We start from the raw sequence: 17,376 nt of genomic DNA on the forward strand, positions 1-17,376 counted from the left end.
CAGAAATAAATACATCTTTAAAAAAAAATCCACATCCTAATCTCTGGATATAAGGAATCTGTGAGTGTTGCCTTAAATGGCATACTTTGCGGGTATGATTAAGTTAAGGATCTTGAGATGAAGTGATTATCCTGGATTACCTGGGTAGGCTTGATGTCACTACAAAGGCCCTTACAAGAGGGATGTAGCAAGAGTCAGGCAGAAGTCAGTGTGACAATCAAAGCAGAGGGGAGTGAGGAAGAGCCCGCAAGAGGCTAGGCTGCTGCAGACTGTGCAATAGGAAAAGGACTCTGCCAGAGGGTACAGGTAGCCCCAGGAAGGTGGAAAAAAGCAGGGAGCTTCCCGAAGGAACACAGCCCTGCACACCCAGATTGACTTCCGGTCTCCAGAGGTATAAGGTAATAAATGTGCTTTGTTTTAAGCCAAGCTTGCAGAATTTGTTACAGTAATTGCGAGACTCTAATATACACACTCCCCTGAGCCCTAATAACCCCAAGTATCCCTGAAAGTTCCCACGTGCAAACTTCTCTGAGGACTACATACCACCCAGAAGGTGTCCTTCCCCGCCAAAGGACAGTGCACCCAGTAGGTACTTAATGAGTACCTGCTGGGAGGACTGCAGGATGGTGCCTGGAGCAGTCAGCGGAAAGATAAACATTGGTTGAAGCCACTCTTGAGCCGGCCCCTCTAGGCCTGTGAGTTCCACATTAGTCAGAGCCAGCAAGGCTCCAATCAGCCAAGAGGCACCCAAGAACAGAGACTGCCCAATCACCCCAGCACTGCCAGATTAAATTAGGGGTCTCAGACAGGGAGCAGGAGCACAGCTGCTCTGCCATGCCACATATTTAGTGGGAAGAGAGGAGAGGGACCCCAAAACCACTATAGAGCTTAGAGGAGGGGCTGCAATAGGGCCCCCCTACAAATATCGCAGGAAAGGCAGTCCACCAGGAAGTTTCACATAAACACGCGCTGTAGGCAAATGAGAGCAGATTACTACAGAAGAGAAGCTGCTCACTGCCAGGGTAGGTCAACTTGGCTCCCAGCACAACTTGTCATTAAACAGGCAGATGACACAATGTCCCCAAAAGGTGAATCACCCTTGGAATTAGACAGATTCAATGTGTCCAGAGGTCCCGCTTCTCTCATGTCCTTATCAAAAAAGCTCACGAGACACTGCTCCATATCAGCAAAATTCAAGGGCCCAGCTGTGCAAATTAGCCCACTTGTTACCCCTACCCCACTGCAGGAGCTGCTTGTTTTGAGGTCGCCAGGCTAGGGAAGGAAGCAGAAAAAGATGGCAATGGAGGCCATCAGGGGGAACCTGAATTCCTAGCAAAGAGAATATGCAAGCAAGCTGCCCATGGTGGCGAGGCCCTAAATGCATTCAGAGGTTTTGGAGTTCTGTTTGAATCCCAGTTCCTTCCATTTACTAGCTGGCTGTAGCCTTGGGCAAGTCACTGGAGCTTCAAATTCCTCATTGGTAAACCAAGCACAACAACAGCACCAAGCTCACTGGTCCGCAAGACTGAGGTAGAGAAATGGAGCCATCTGTATGTACATCATCTGATACAGTCAGACTGCCACCGTTGGTAGCAGTGACGATGAAGGCTGAACTATCTTTCACTCCACAAGAACAAGATATTTTTCTGATTTGTGCTTAAAGTTATATGCATTTCCAATTAATGATATGGTTCCATATCAAACACGATGGTCACCCCTCTCCCGTCCCATCAGCCCTGTTTATCCTCCCACTACGACCCCAACATGGATGGGGATCACAATCTTATATAAGGGCAAGTCCAAGGCAATTCAGCTGGAAAGAAAAAACAACCTGATATTCATGCCCAACAGAAGGTCAAAACAGAAAATGAAGAATAAATGAGTCAGTCTTTGCTGTGGCAGGCAGGGTGCATTCCAAAGGGCTTTACAGGGAGAGAGGGCACACACTGCTGGGAGCAGAGGAACGAGCTAAGGGGATCAGGAACAGAAGTTAAGGCGCTTCAGGTAGCAAAAGCACAAATAAATGACAAAAAAAAAAAACCTTGATACTTCTCCCTAGGTTTTAAAGAAAAAACAATATCCAAATTTAGGGTGGATGCATTGAGAGAACACAGGAAAAAACCAATGGCAGTGGGGGAAGCCTGGCACACACACATTCCCTAAGTCCCAGGGGCTGTCAAAGAGTCCACAGTAACAGACTGCGCATGAACAGCCTGGGGGGGCCCCGTGGGAAGGTGTTGAGATGCACAGGTGGGTGGAAAGGGGCGAGGCAGAGGGCGAGGCAGGCCACCACTCCCCGCTGGCCTCGGTGGTGAGCCTCCACCTCCTACCTGAGCTGTGACTTCCAACCTCACTAGACAAGTACCCACTTTGCACAAGCCTGTGTGGCAGGCTTGTGGGAGAAACACAATTGAACCACACAGCCTGCTCCCCAGAACTGATAATCTCCCAGGAGAACCAAGACAAGTGCATCCACACAGAAAGTGGTACAGAGTGGTGTGTGTGCGGTCCTGGAGTTCAACACGGCCTCCAGTCTGGGAATTCATTCAGCACTTCTGAGCATGAAGCTAGGCCCTGGGGATACCGAAATGACATTGTCTCTGTCTTTGAGGAACTGAATTCTGGAAGGAAAAGCCACCATATAAACAGAGAATCCACTATATAAATGTGAGGCGCCCCTTTTGTAAGCCACTGCAATCTATTTAATCTCCGCAGCCCTCCTTAAACCTCTTGGGGAGCAGAGCAAGAGATCGATCCACTAAGCTGTGTAACAGAAGAGGGAGCCAGTGTGACCTGGGGGGCCAGCAGTCTTGAGTGATGAACAGTTGTGCCAGGAGAAGAAGAGACCTGAAGGGATTTGATCCACCACAGCTTGGGAAAACCGAGTCCCAAAAGTCCACTCAAGGACCTGGGGCACCTGGTGGCAGAGGCCAGGCTGGAAGGCAGATGGAGGACTGTCTGAGGATTTGCCAGCCATTTGTGGGCAAGTGTACACCAAGGTCAGGCCTGGAAGAACAACTGACACAGCAGGAATGGGGCTCCATGAGAATATGCCCCCAAAAGGTACAAACTGCTAGATGAGGCTATGGCAGAGAGTGCTCCTACAGCCAAAGAAGGTTCAGAAGAATCCAGAGGCCACAGTGCTGGCTGTACAGAGAGCTCCAGGAAGGAGAGTGAGGGGGAGACTTAGGGACATCTGCTGGAAAGCATGAGGCCCATTTCAGCCACATGAAGGGGGAAGAAACAGGCTTCAAATAAAGGCAGGAAACTACATCATGTCAGTTAATGCTCCTAAAAAGACAGTATCAACATCAGAAAACTAAAATACCAGGTCCCAACCAGAAGAGACTCTATTGAGATGCAGGCCAGTACCTTTACCTGGGCTGGTGAGAGAGGTCACTGTATGTCTACCACTCAAAGGTCTTTTTCCCCTTCCCCAAAGTCTTATTTTCCCTCCCAAACAAAGTGGAACTAGGGGCAAAGCTGCCAGCAGGGGAGCTCCACAAAACAGGGCTCCAGGCTTGAGGGTCGGGACCATCTGAAGTGTATAAATGGGAGGCGCCCCTTTTGTGAGCCACTGCAATCTATTTAATCTCCGCAGCCCTCCTTAAACCCCTTGGGGAGCAGAGCAAGGGAAGAGCTCCAATGACCTCCCCTGGCCTTGATCTTGAGCCTGGTGCCTGGCGTCAGAAGTCAGGAAAGTGAATTTCCCAAAGGCAGCCAGCCTTCTGTTGGCAGTTCCACAGTTTCCTCACATGTCCCCCTCAGGGATCCCAACCCCTCTGCACCTGACCCCACCCCCCAGGTTCCTCACCTACCCTTCTAAGGGGCCTCACACAGGGAGGCCCAAGAAACTCATCCAACCAGTTTCGGGATGGGAGGAGAGGAGCTGGCTCCCAGGCTGAGAAGTTACAGAGATCAGAAACGCTGCAGGGGGAGCTGCTGTTCCTAAATCTCAAATTCTGGGTCAAGGAGATGTACCCAGCAGGTGGTGGCATGGCCTGGGCAGCTGAGTTCCACTGTGAGAAAACCAAGACCCATGATTCAGTCTTGAAAGACACAGCCAGAACAGGGCAGAAACTAGCTCACTGGTCTTCCTGCTGCTGGGACCCAGGACTCTGGAAGTGGTGGCCAATACCCTTGGCCTGGTGCGTCACGCAGGGACAAAACAGGGACAGACAGACCTTTCCTTTCACCTGTCCCACCTGCCACCACTTAATTCTATCCAAAATAACCACTCTCTGTAGATTCTGGGTTAAGGGAACTTCAGGAAGAACAACAGATTAACCCTGCTTTGCCCATGTGTGTGGATGCACTGCATTCCTCTAAGAACATCTCCACCATCTCTTTTCTTACCACCCAACTCTGCATGTTCAGAGATCACAAGACCCTCTGAACCCGCCTAACAAAACTATGTGCAGTCACCGCCCAAAGGAACGCAGGAGTGTCTTGCTCTTATTTAGCCACGATGGACAAATACACAAGAATGAAAAAGGCCCAATTCTCCTACACCTGCTACAGTGGGGTCCCCTGTTTCTGAACCCCTAAGGGAGAAACTTCCCCTTTTGTCCCAAAGCCTGTGACTAGTTCAGCCACACAGGAGAGAGAGTACGGTGAGGCTTGAAGGCCAGAAGTTGAGGTAGTCCTGGTCACCCCCAACGCATGTTCCTGGGCCAGCCCAGCCAGGGTCTTACCTCTTTTCTCAAAAGGGCACCCATCTGAGCACCCAGGGGCCGTGGGGTTGGGGCACTGCATTTTACCCAGCACTGGCAGCAGAGCAGTTAACAGGCTTGGGCTGGCAGCGAGCTGCCACCGACAGCCTGGGGAATTAAAGCGCCAGCCGCCTCCTGCAAAACCTCTTCAATAAACGTCCTATTCAGACTAGTTCCGCGTGTGGGTCATACTTTCTGCATTTCTATCATTCTTGATTGCTGGGGCACCCCCCAACACAGGAAATGTAGCTTCCCACCACTAATCAGCTGGCCCCTGCTGGGTGAGGACCCCAAAGGCCCACAGGTAAGGGTTACGCGGCTGAAGACAAGCAAATATCTCTGGCAATTAAACACAGGGGACACCAGCAGCTGGAAGGCAAATACTGAAGCCGCAGGAACAAAGCCAGATCATTCACTGGCACAACAATACTCCATTTATGCAGCCCCTCCCCCACCCCAGGCCCTCAAAGCGGAGGTGTTAACCCTTTGGTTTTCCCATAGGGGAGGGAGCAGAGGTGAAGGGCAGGTAGATATCAGGTATTACTACAGCTGTTTACAGATCAGGGAACTGAGGCGCAAAGAGCTCCCAAGATATCAGACTAGAATAAAAGCATTTTATTAAGGTGTGCAAGACATTGTGCTGAACACATTCTCTACAGTATGAGACAATGCAATTATTTACTCCCTCAGGAAGGTCCACACAGCCAGCCAGGTAAGTAGTAAAGCCAGAGTTTGTGGAATCCATGCTTTCTCTGTTCGTCAGCATTTGCCTACACCTTCTCCTATAGGACCGGAGAGATGGAGCCAAAGATGGAAGGGAACTGTGCCATCCCTCACTCCCTGGTGGGAATGCCCTCAGGCACTCCCTGCCCTTTTATAGGTAACCACTGCTTTGCTCTCAACAAGCTCACAAACTCACAGAGGCCAAAATGGAGTCACCTGGAGATTCACAACGCATGTGTAGCTGGCTCCAGAAAAGGCTGTGACTGCAGGACCAGCACAGACTGCCCTTCTCTATCAGTACAGTCAACAGCAGTGAGTACTGGTCTGCCTAACAGCTCAGTGAATGCCAAGTATCCTAAACTGTCTTAACTCAATTACAGTCTCCTGAAGATAAGGACTAGATCTTCCCGGGGCTTTGAACCCTTTTTTCTTCCCACTCAAATCCCTGCTACTGGTTTTGGAAGCTGTGGAAACATCCAGAGGAGAGCTGAAGCACACAGATGGATGAGATATTTTCTGGGAGTTTATGACAAGAGAAAAAGATATTCCAGGTGGAGATCCAGAAAAAGGTGTGCGAATGGATAGCCAAACTATTGGTTTCATCTTTGCTGCCTGGTCAGACCCGGCCCAGCTGAATGATGCAGAATCAGGGCTGAAATGCCTTCCTGTTTGAAAACAGAATACCCCCAACAAGCTCACTCATACTTACTGACAGTATAAGAAGTCATACACCATGTAAGGGAACATAGTAATGGATGAGACAAATCCTTGCTATCAGGTAGCTTACATTCATTGGGGAAGAAAGACTACAATGTAGACAAATGGCTGTTTCTGGAGAAGTGATAAGTGTTATGAAGCAGCAAGGGGCTGGGGGCTTTATTAGGTAGGGAGGCCTGGATAGGCTCTGAGGATGTCTCTCAAGCAGAGGCCTGTATGATAACAAGTAGCCAGACACCCAGTACTCTGTGGGAAGAGACTTCCAACAATCTTTTCCTTTACCTTATCTCAGCCACCCACACATACATTTGATATGCCCCAGGCCTCATGATTACCAATAAACACAGACTTCCAAAATAGCTTGCTTTTAGGCATTCTATTCCGTGCAATCACTAAAAGGGAATCCAGATTAAAAATTGCAAACCATACAAGGAAACAAACCATGACAAAAGAAATAAAAGCTTAAACAAATTTGCACTCAAAGAGCTAGAAATTAAAAAAAAAAATCTGACTTTGAAAAGTACTAAATGAAATAAAATATGTGCTATTTAAATTTAAATACAATAGTTAGGTTAAACAGAAAATTGAAGAGAGAATTAGTGAAGTGAAAGCAAACTAAGGAAGTCATCCTGAATTCAATACAAGATAGAAAAATATGAACATTAAGAAACAGATGCACAGAGTAGAAAAATTAAAAAATGGGGCCCTCCCTGGGGGCTCAACAGGTGAAAGTGCAGCACTGCAAAGCTAGCTGCAGCCACTTCAGCTTGTGTTTGGTCCCTGGGCCAGGGAGGTGACCCACAAGGCACAGCAGACCTCTTCTCCTGTCTCGCCAGCTGCTCCCTTCAGCAGTGTACTTTGTCAATGTGCCTGTTCTACTCCCCGATCTGTCTCTGGTGAATCCTCTCAGCACCCCTGCACGTCTGGCCTGTACCCCAGTTCTGTATGCACAAATAAATAAATCTTTAAAAAAGAAAAAATTTAAAATTGAGGGAGAGGCAATTTTCAAAGAGGTTATATATAAATTTCTAGAACTAAAGACAGACATTAGTCTTCAGATTGAAGACATATATCTACAATTAGATATTCATAGCATAAACTCAAAATACCAAAAACAAAAAAAAGAATTTTTCTTTAAGTGTTATAGGACAGGGAGAGGGACACTCCAGGACCACCCAAACCTGACAGCTCTAAATAGGTTCCGCTGCCCACCGCATCAAGACAAAACTTATGAGACCTTTAATGCAAAGGAACTTTTAATGCAATTAGTTTGCAATACAAAAAAGTCAAAGAATATAGTTTCTAAATTAAACACCCAAAGTTTCCCATCTCCTTGTGGGTAAAAGTAAAGCCCAAAAACAAAGCCCAAAAGCCTTCCACAAGTCTAAAGTACCTTCCTGTGAGGATCCATAGAAAAGGGTCAGAAACGGCCAGACAAGTCTAGGAGGAAAGAACAAAGTCAAAATCAAGATAAACACTGCCATAGTTAACCTCCCTACCAGTCTCTCACCCACATCTGTTTCAACCAGTCCAGGTCCAAAAAACAAAGCTGCTTCTTCACATGTCTCTCTGATCCATGTGGCTTCCTCAGGTCTCCTTCTGACTCTCCATCCTGCTATCTTCCTTCTACAGTCTCCTCTCCAGATTGTTCTCCTCCCTGCTCAACTCCACCCTCCTTTGGGTGGGGCAGGGAACCTGGAACCTCCCCCTTTCTAAGGGACCACCCTGTTTCAAAAGCACCATTAGGAAATAGCAAGAACAACAATATGCCAATGAGTTAAATTGAATGGACAACTTCTTAGAATTATACTAATCAATGACTGATTTGGGAAGAAAAAAATCTAATGAGAATCTGTCATCAAGTAGAGACTGACTTAATAATGATAATTTTAAAGCTCCCAATAAAGAAAAGTCCAGGACTAGATACTTTCACTGGTGAATTATACCAAATATTTAAATAAGAATTAGTACCAGTTCTTCACAAACTCTTCCAAAAAAAAAAAAAAATAGAAAAGAGACTATTTCCCAACAAATTCTATAAGACCACATTATCATGGTATCAAGATAAGAGAAGGCACCACAATAAAAGAAAATACAGCGCAATATAGTCAGAAAAATATTAACAAATTAAATCCACAACATACAAAGAGGAGTATATACTATGATCAAAATCTAGATAAACGCTGCCATAGTTAACTTCCCCATGGGTGTGTCACCCACATATGTTTCATCCAGTCAGGAATGGCTGTGGATTTATACCCAATACAAGATTGGGTTAATACACCAAAGTCAACAAATACAATTAAAGGTGTTATGTTAGTAGAATAAAATTCAAAACCAACTAGTCATCTCAACAGACATCAGGAAAAAAATCGACAAAATTTAACACACTTTCATGATAAAAACTAACAAACTAGGAATAGAAGGGAACATCCCTAACCTGATTAAAAAACATGCTTTAAAAACCACATAAGTACTTCATATTAATAAAGAGGACAAGGATGCCACTTTAGAGCCACTTCTTCTGTATTCTCACAATTAGGCAAGAAATAAAGGACATCCAGATTGAAAAGGAAGAAGTAAAACTTAATTCACATATGACACAGAAGTATAAAATCTCAAGGAATTCACTACAGAACTACCAAGAAGGAATTCAGCAAAACTGGCATAATAAAAGGTCAGTACACAAAAGTCAATGATATTCCAATACAGTAGCAGTGAAAATGAAATTGAGAAACAATTCTATTTATAAAAGCAGGAAAATACATAAAATATTTCAGGGGTATAAAAGAAGTGCAAAAGAAGTGTAAAACTTGTATGCTGGAAACCATAAAATGCTGCTGAAAGAAATTAAAGAAGGCATGCATAAATGTAAAATATTCATGTTCGTAGATCAGAACATTGAACACAGTGTTAAGTATCAATACTTGCCAAAATAATCTACAGATTCAACTCAATCTTTTCCAAATGCCCAGCTGATTTTTTTTTTAACAGAAATTGATATGCTGGCCCTAAAATTCATACGGAAAAGCAAGGAGCCAGAATAACCAAGAGAATCTTGAAAAAGAACAAATTTGAAAGACTCCCAGCTCTTGACTTCAAAATTGACAACAAAGCTATAGTTATCAATACAGTGCTACACAGGCATAAAGATAGACATAGATTAATGGAACAGAATTAAGAGTACAGAAATAAAACAATGCATTTATGTAACAGGTACAGGTTTCATAGACCCCACCCCCACTCCCGATACTGGAACTACAAATCCCATCAAATACCAAGGAGAAGCACGCTGGGACGTGTGGGCGGAGCAGAGCAGCCAGGTTGGGATAAAACCGGACATGTGGGCTCAGGGGTCTCTTGGCCTGGTGGTTCACGGATGGTCGTTTGGCTCTCGATTGGTTTTCAGCGTGCCGGTGGAGTCCAAGTCAGCAGAACTGGTAGGACATTCTAGTTAACTTGTATTTCTTTCCCCCTTTCCCTGGGTTGTTTCCTTTACCTTTCTCCTTGTAAATAAACCCATTATTGAAACTTTTTGTGTGTGTCCACAGTAATGATTGAGTCTTAAGCGCACAGGTGAGGACCCACAGACAGGCAACCCAATTCACATTGGGGTGTCCTGTAACATTTACAATCAATTGACTTTTAGCAAAAAAACCAAGACGATGGGGAAAGAATAGCCTTTTCAACAAATGGTGCTAGGACAACCGGACATTTATATGCCAAAAGACATTAATTAGGACATCTAACTGATAATATATGCAAAAATTAGGTGAAAATAGATTATAAACAATATAAGAGCCAAAATTATAAAACTCTACAGGGAAAACATAGGATTAAATCGTTGTGAATTTGAATTAGCCATTGTTTCTTAGATATACCACCAGAAACACAAGCAACAAACGTGGAGTCCATAAGATTTAAACTTTTGTATCAAAAAAAAAAATCTAGGCCCTCCCTGGTGTCGCAGCGGGTTAAAGCACTGCACTGAGAATCTAAAGCCTCTTCCACATGAGTTCGATTCCCGCCTGCCCTGGAGGTGACCACATGGCGAGGCAGACCTCTCCTGACCCGCCCGCTGCTCCCCTCAGCAGTGTACTTCGTCGATCTGCCTGTTCTGCTCCCTGCTCTGTCTCTGGTGAATCCTCTCACCCTCCACATCTCTGGCCTGTACCCCAGTTCTGTACGAATAAATAAATCTTTAAAAAAAAAAAAATCTAAGAATAGGAGAAAATATTTATAAGTAATATATATAACAATGAACTTGTATCTAAAATATATTAAGAATCCATACAACTCAACAATACCAAAAAGTAAACCATTTTAAAAATGGGCAAAGATTTGAACAGACATTTTCCAAAGATGGCCAATAAGTACATGAAAAAATGCTTAACATCATTAATCTTAGTAAAATGCAAATCAGAACTATAGCTGACACCACTTCATACCCACTAGGACAGCTAAGACCCTAAGACCCAAACAATATTCAATAACAAGTGTTGGTGAGGATGTAGAGAAATCAGAAGCCTGCACATTACTGTTAAGAATGTAAAATGGTGCAGCCTGTGTGGAAAACAACAATTCCTCAAAAAGATAAACAGTTGCCATATGACCTAGCAATTCTACTCCTTGGTGTATATATATGCCTATGAGAACTGAAAATTAATGTCCACACAAAAAGTTGTACACAGTAACTGTTCACAGCAACATTATTCATAGTAGCTTAAAAAGTAGAAAGAGCTGGGCCCTCCTTGGTGGCGCAGCGGGTTAAACACAACACTAAGAAGCTAAAGCCACTTCAGCATGAGTTCGATCCCCGCCCTGAAGGTGATCCACATGGCGTGGCAGACCTCTCCTGACCCGCCACTGCTCCCCTCAGCACTGTATGACAGTCAGCCTGCTCTGCTCCCCACTCTGTCTCTGCTGAATCCTCTCACTGCCCCTGCACCTCTGGCCTGTACCCCACATCTGTATGCATAAATAAATATGCATAAATAAATCCTTTTTTAAAAAAAAGGACAAAGAGCTTACTCAAATGCCCACAGAGACGGCAAAACATAGTATACTCATACATTAAAATATTTGTTAACAAAAATAGAATGAAGAACTGATAACATTCCATACGAGGAAGACTCTTGAAAATACTGTGCTAAGGGAAAGAAGCAAACCACCACAGACTATATATTCATGAATTTGTTTATGTGAATACCCAGAATAGGCAAACCCATAGAAAGTAGATTAGTGGTTGCCTGGGGATGGGGAAAATGGGAACTGATTAATGCTGAATACAGGGTTTCTGAGGAGGTGATAAAAAGTTGAGATTAGATAGTAATAATGGTTGCACTACCCGGTAAATATATTGAAAGCCACTGACCTGTATACACTTTACATAAGTGAATTTTAGGACATATGGAATATAGCTCAATGACATTATAATCAATTACTCAAGTCTTAAATGTAGTAAATCAGCAGGCAAAGTATAAGATTTCAATAATTAGTACTATAAAATGTGGTTATTCCTATGAAAAAGATAAACTTAGTTCCATCTTACAAGGCTGAGTGGTTCTCAACCTTGGCTGAACATGAAAGTCACCTGGGGCATTTCATAACTATGCTTGTACTCCACCCCAAGATATTTATATTATATTGATCTGCTCTGAGGTGAGGCTTAGACAGCAGTACTTTTTAAAAAGCTCCTCATGAGATTAAATCTCCTACATACTTTAATGTGTCGCCAGGGTTGAGAACCAGTGTCATGGGAAAAAAAAATCCAGGTAAATTTAAAATGTAAGTGCGGGCAGTAAAATGTCAAAAGAAATTTACAAAATAAGAGCAAGAAAGGATTACTTGATCAAGACTCAAAACACAAACAACTTTGTTAACTCTAACATCAAAATTAAAACTTCCCTATGAAAAATGGCATTATTAAGTCAAATGAAGAGATATATGCAGCAATAACTTCAAAAGATTGGTTTTTTAAGGCCTCCCTGGTAGCCTGTGGATTAAGTCTCAGCACTATCACCCACCTCAGCCTCAGTTCTTTGGCCCGCCAGGGAGCTGACCCACATATGGAGCAGCAGACCTCTCCTGTCTCACCTGCTGCTCCCCACTCTGCCTGTGGTGACCCCTCTCACTCTCACGCCACATCTCTGGTCTACACTCCAGTTCTTATACGCAAATTCCCACAAATCAACAACAAAGAGACAATGGCATTTAAAATTCTGAAATGTATACTAGAATCTCTAATATAGTGCAGAGTGGGGGAGCAGAGAGCAGCTCTTTTCACTGTATCCCTGTTCCTTTTGTAGTATGAATCATGAGGATGTATTAGCTGGGTGATTTTTTTCATAATGTGAAGGGCAAAGACATACAGAATCATATGATTGGCCTGTAAGCATGAAAAAAGTACTTGTCACTCCCTGTAATCAAAGTGCAAATTTTAAGATTTTTTAACGTTATTCAAAATACCATTTCATATCATCCAGATTTAAAAAAACACACACACAATTTAAATGTTAGTGAAATAGAGCGTTCCAATATCTGGTAGGACATAAATTGGTCATAAGTCATTATTTGGTAGTAGCTGGAAAAAATACACTTTATAACCTAGTAATCCCAGTGCTGATATAACAGTGGAGAAGAATGACACTGTACTGTCCTATTTATAGTGGTGAAAAGTGGAAACAACCTACATATGCATTAGTAAAGGAATGCTCTAGATTCCTTAGTACAAGAGATACCATGTGCAGTTTAAAACATTGAAGTACATCATCATGGATAAAAAGACACCAATGTTGGGTTAAAATATGCAACTTCAAGAACATTCAACTCAAAACTATATATGTTGATACTATAAGTGACTTACAGATTACAGTAAAGTGCATTAAATTATGCACAGGAATGACAAACACCACATACAGAGTAATCATACTTCTTGGGAGGAAAAGAGGAACGAGTATGAGGAAGAAAAACAAAGGAGGTTTCCACTGTAGCTGAAAATTTCAGCTCTGTAATACATGAGATAAGTAACCATGATAAAGTTCCCATCTGCCAGATCTGCATGGTGGGAACACAGAGGCAGGGATTCCTAGGGAGAGGCACCTAGTCACCCTGGAAATCAACTGGAACAACCAGGATCAAGACTGCACAGACAGCATCTTTCAGCAGCATCCAGAGCCAAAACAAAAGAACAAAGCTCTAGATGGAAAGAGAAGACCTGGAAATCCATCTCCTCCCTGTGGTTTTCTGGCCTCAGAAAGTGCTGGGTGGCTCCCAGGTCTGGGAGTTTACAATGTAAATGTATGGAAAGCATTCTTGTTCCCACCGAGTCAAGTGCCCTTTGGGGTAACTGGCAACCTACTTGGGTGGGGATGAATTAAGTTTGGACCCATCCTGGCTGTACAGTAAGGCAGTAACTAGCTGCACTCCTGCTGAGAAATGCACAAAAAGTCGTATTTTCAAGAGATTACAATTTTCTTTAGAAACATTCTTGGGTAGAGCGAAGGGGCATATACTCAGTCATTCAAAAGTTCAAAAGCTCATTCCCGCCTATCTTGGAAGCCTTGGGGTCTCAGCTTCATCTGTGGTTGGGGGTAACACCACTTATTTTGCCTTGTTGAGGGGACTATTACCTGAGTAGCAACATGTTTTATAATTTCAGCCAATCTGATAGGGAACCTTAAAAATATGTTACACACTTCCTTTCCTAAAAAGACTCAAGGAAACATAATTTAACCTTTTCTTGATGACTCAGGGCCACAATTACCAGTAAAGCATCAATTATGAAAATGATGATCCCCAAGGGCCCAGGTGTGCTAAATCATACCCCCTGGCAAATGACCCCCGGTTCTCCCACCAGAACTGGCCCTTCAACGTATTTTAAACTTCATCCCTCGGTCAGCTCTCAGTTTACTGTAGTCATTCTTCCTCGCTGTGCTAGTCTCTTGCCCTCTCCACTGTTTATCAGTTGTGGGCTTGGAAATAGAATGACATAGCTGTGTTTAAAATTTAAACAGGGTATGAAGGGATTGGCATGAAGAAAATGCAGGAACTTGAGTCATGGCTGATTTGAAGACTTGTTGGCTATACACAATTAAGCTGCTGGTGAGATAGGAAAGATGGGATGGAATGGGATGGGCTCTATACAAGACTTACAATCACCCTATTGTCCGCTTTGGGTCCAACTTGCATGAGGGCAACTCTGCAGTAGGCTTGGAAGGATTGGCCCTGACCATGCTGAGGCCAGGTGGTCAGCTGACCACAGGTTAAATTCTAGATTGTTATGCCCTGGGCACTTTCAGAAAGGAGCAGAACATTTGTGATGAGTTCAAATGTATTTAACTCCTCAGGTTTCACAACTCCGTTAGATTTTACATAATCAAGATATATTTATTGGAATCCTACCTTACAGCGGGCACTGAGAATGTGGCATTGTATAGGCTAGAGGCTGCATAAACACTGGTTCCCTTTGCATCTACTGCTCAAGAACCTCTCATGTCAAAAACACACATTGTTTTGCAGGCTAAGAGGGTAAAGAAAGGATATTTGAGTCGTTAAGGAGCTTTCAGTACCTACAGACCCTCTCTCATCTTGGGATCCAGTTAGCAGAGTAAAATAGGCATCACTCCTCTTGTACCTTTTTCTTCCATGTTCAACCAGACTCCAACCACAATCAGAGCAACATTCTAGAATCCTCAAACTGTGCTTACCAAAGATAACTTGCACGTGTACCACTGCACCTCTGGTCCTTGTTCAGGTCCTGTGTTCAGCCCCAGTCTCCTCAGCATGGAACACAGCTTAAGCGCATTTAAAACTCATTCCTTGAACTTAAATCAGGATCCCCTCTCCAAAGGCCGGCACAGGAACTGTAAAAGGCGCACTTTGCTTTTGCTCATATTCCCAGATGGCCAGGACTGGGTCTGACCCCCCCACACTGAGTTCTTTCCCCTAGGCCAATGGGACAAAAGCTGGAGATGAGACCACCAAACCTACTCTGCTCCCAGGATGGGACCCCAGCACAAGCTCACCACACCCTTAAGTATTGTTCTCCATGCTGTGTGGGCACCAAAGCTGAGTCCAGCACAGCTCCTGCCTTTATAGAGCTTCTAATCAAATAAGCAGAAGAGAGACCCCATTTCACAGGGCCAGACAGCTACCACCCAGAGGAACAATCACAGGTTGGTCAGCCCTGCCCAGTGACCCTTCTCCCCAGACTTGACATCATCCAACATTACCCAAATGCCCTAGGCTGCCCAGGGCCCTGTACAACTTCCTCTAAGGACAGATTATAACTAGCTTTAGCCAGTCTCCAGGCACCAACAAGCAGGTCTGGAAAGTTCACCACAGGACTGTGCCATGGGGGCCTTCAGGGGAGGAGTCAGGCAGACCATGGCTTCCCCTGGGCTCCCTTCCTCCACAGCCCAGCCCAGCTTCTGCAATCAACGGGCAGGGCCCACCCGGAAACAGCTCACCACAGCTTTGTCGACAGATTTTCAGGCCCCTCCCTTTGAGGTCCGCAGCTCCAGCAGAGAGGGGAAAAGACTCCTCAGATTAGTTGGGTGGAAGCAGGGCAGAGCTGAGCAGTTGGGTGCGGTCAGACGCGAACTCCAGAAAACTCCAGAAGTGTCTGTACAGACGCTGTTACTCCAAACTTCAAGTCCTCGAGGGAGTCCTTTTGGACTCCCTGGGCTGCCACAGAGCCTTCCATCAGAATGTTCTTGTCTTCGCCACAGGTTCTCCTAGAACAGCTTCACCTACATCTGTCCAGCTCTCCTTCTCTCCACCCCATTCTCTTTTCCTCTGAGCATAGTTTATTTACCTGGCAGTGGAGAAGGGGCAGACAGCCTTTCTACTAAGAGGCAGAATGGAGAAACCAAAACCACTGATTCACCAGGGCTGGTTAAGAGCAGGGGGAGTTCCAGGGCAAGGGAAGCTCAGGGCTTGACCCGCTGGCTCCCCAAACCAGGGGAAGCTGCGCACACCTGGAGTCCCCACATCTAGGGTCAGGGAGAAAACTCTCACTAGTAGAAAGTCTGCACTACTAGGCTTTCTATTTTCACCTCCCTCTAATTCCCCACTCCCACCTAATACTTGAAATGGAAAACTGGTTGAGTCATTTGCAATGGCATTAACTAATTTGGTTAGAGGAGTAGCAAGAGACTGTCATTTACTGAACACCTCTACAGGCTTTGCTAAGACTTAACACACGTTATCTCCTAGTTCATTCTCACGAGACCGATACTGTAAAGGCAGGTAGGATGACTAACTCCATTTTACAGGTGAGAAACCCAGCCACAAAGACTCCACAAGTGCATCTGATTCCAGTTCCAGCTCCTCAGCACCACAGGGTGTCGTTTGAACTGGGTTTTAAGAAAGGAAAATCAGAGATGAAGGGAAATACCTCAAACATTCCTTCCTCAGGGAAGCTTCCTGAGACCAACCATCTGAAATGCCTCACCCCTTCCAGGATGATTAATGTCCACCTTCCCTGCATCATAGTTTTCTGTTCATCACTAATGTGCTTTCTGTTTCAGTTACCAGTCTCATTTACTATCAGTGGCTGTATAAGTAAGTATATTGTTGTAAATGTCTGTATATGGCTTGTTGTGTAATGAATGTTGAGTCCTGTGCCCTCTGCCCGTAGCATTCATAAACTGTAACTGGAATCAACAAATGCTTTAAAATGAAACAAAGAGGCCTGAGTCTAGGAAGAAAAAAGGATGATCTGTCACTCAGTGAAGAAAGGAGAGTTGAGAAAAGATAGAGACTGTGGCCTGGGACAAGTTGGGAGCCCCAAATGAGACTGACGAGAGGACGAGAGATGCCCGTCTTCCAGACTCCCTGTGGAGTCCAGTAGACCCTTCCTGCTGGCAGTGGTGATTTCCAGCTGCCAGGGTCTCAGCTGGACACTTCTGCTGGGGAGGGTGGGCTTGCAGCCCTGGAACAAAGGCCTATGGACATGCAGCTGGCCAGAGAGGCAGGACAGAACAGCAGCCTGAGCCAGAGGGACAGCCTAGGGTGGGGGAAGGAGAGCAGATGAGACACTGAAGACAGCTCTCAGTGCAGCTGCAGAGGCCAACACCCTCCCAGTGCCCAGAGTCTCCTCAGCCCTCAACACAGCAGAAAACAGCTAGATGGCTTCACAACTCTCCAAGGTGGGTCAGTGCCCAGGCTGGGCCTGTGGCAACCCCAGGCTTGGAGCCAGGACCTGCACAAGATGCTGGGG

At 44.8% G+C, this 17,376-nt stretch overlaps 1 protein-coding gene across 4 annotated transcripts in view; it reads right to left on the reverse strand.

Annotated features, from left to right (window-relative positions):
- The window catches only part of PLEKHG3 (pleckstrin homology domain containing, family G (with RhoGef domain) member 3), a 39,621-nt gene that overhangs the window by 19,861 nt on the left and 2,384 nt on the right, over nucleotides 1–17,376 (reverse strand). The window contains exon 1 of one of the 4 annotated variants that reach the window (XM_012724588.1): nucleotides 4,695–4,717. The exons of 1 other annotated variant lie outside the window; for it this stretch is intronic. The gene's annotated coding sequence lies outside the window, so the exon portion shown is untranslated. Of the gene's footprint in view, nucleotides 1–4,694; nucleotides 4,718–17,376 lie in introns of those variants that run through there. 2 more of the 4 variants (XM_012724590.1, XM_012724591.1) reach the window with 2 other exon arrangements.

Source organism: Condylura cristata, unplaced genomic scaffold (genome assembly GCF_000260355.1).
Source record: "Condylura cristata isolate star-nosed mole 26May11 unplaced genomic scaffold, ConCri1.0 scaffold00013, whole genome shotgun sequence".
Taxonomy (NCBI): domain Eukaryota; kingdom Metazoa; phylum Chordata; class Mammalia; order Eulipotyphla; family Talpidae; genus Condylura; species Condylura cristata.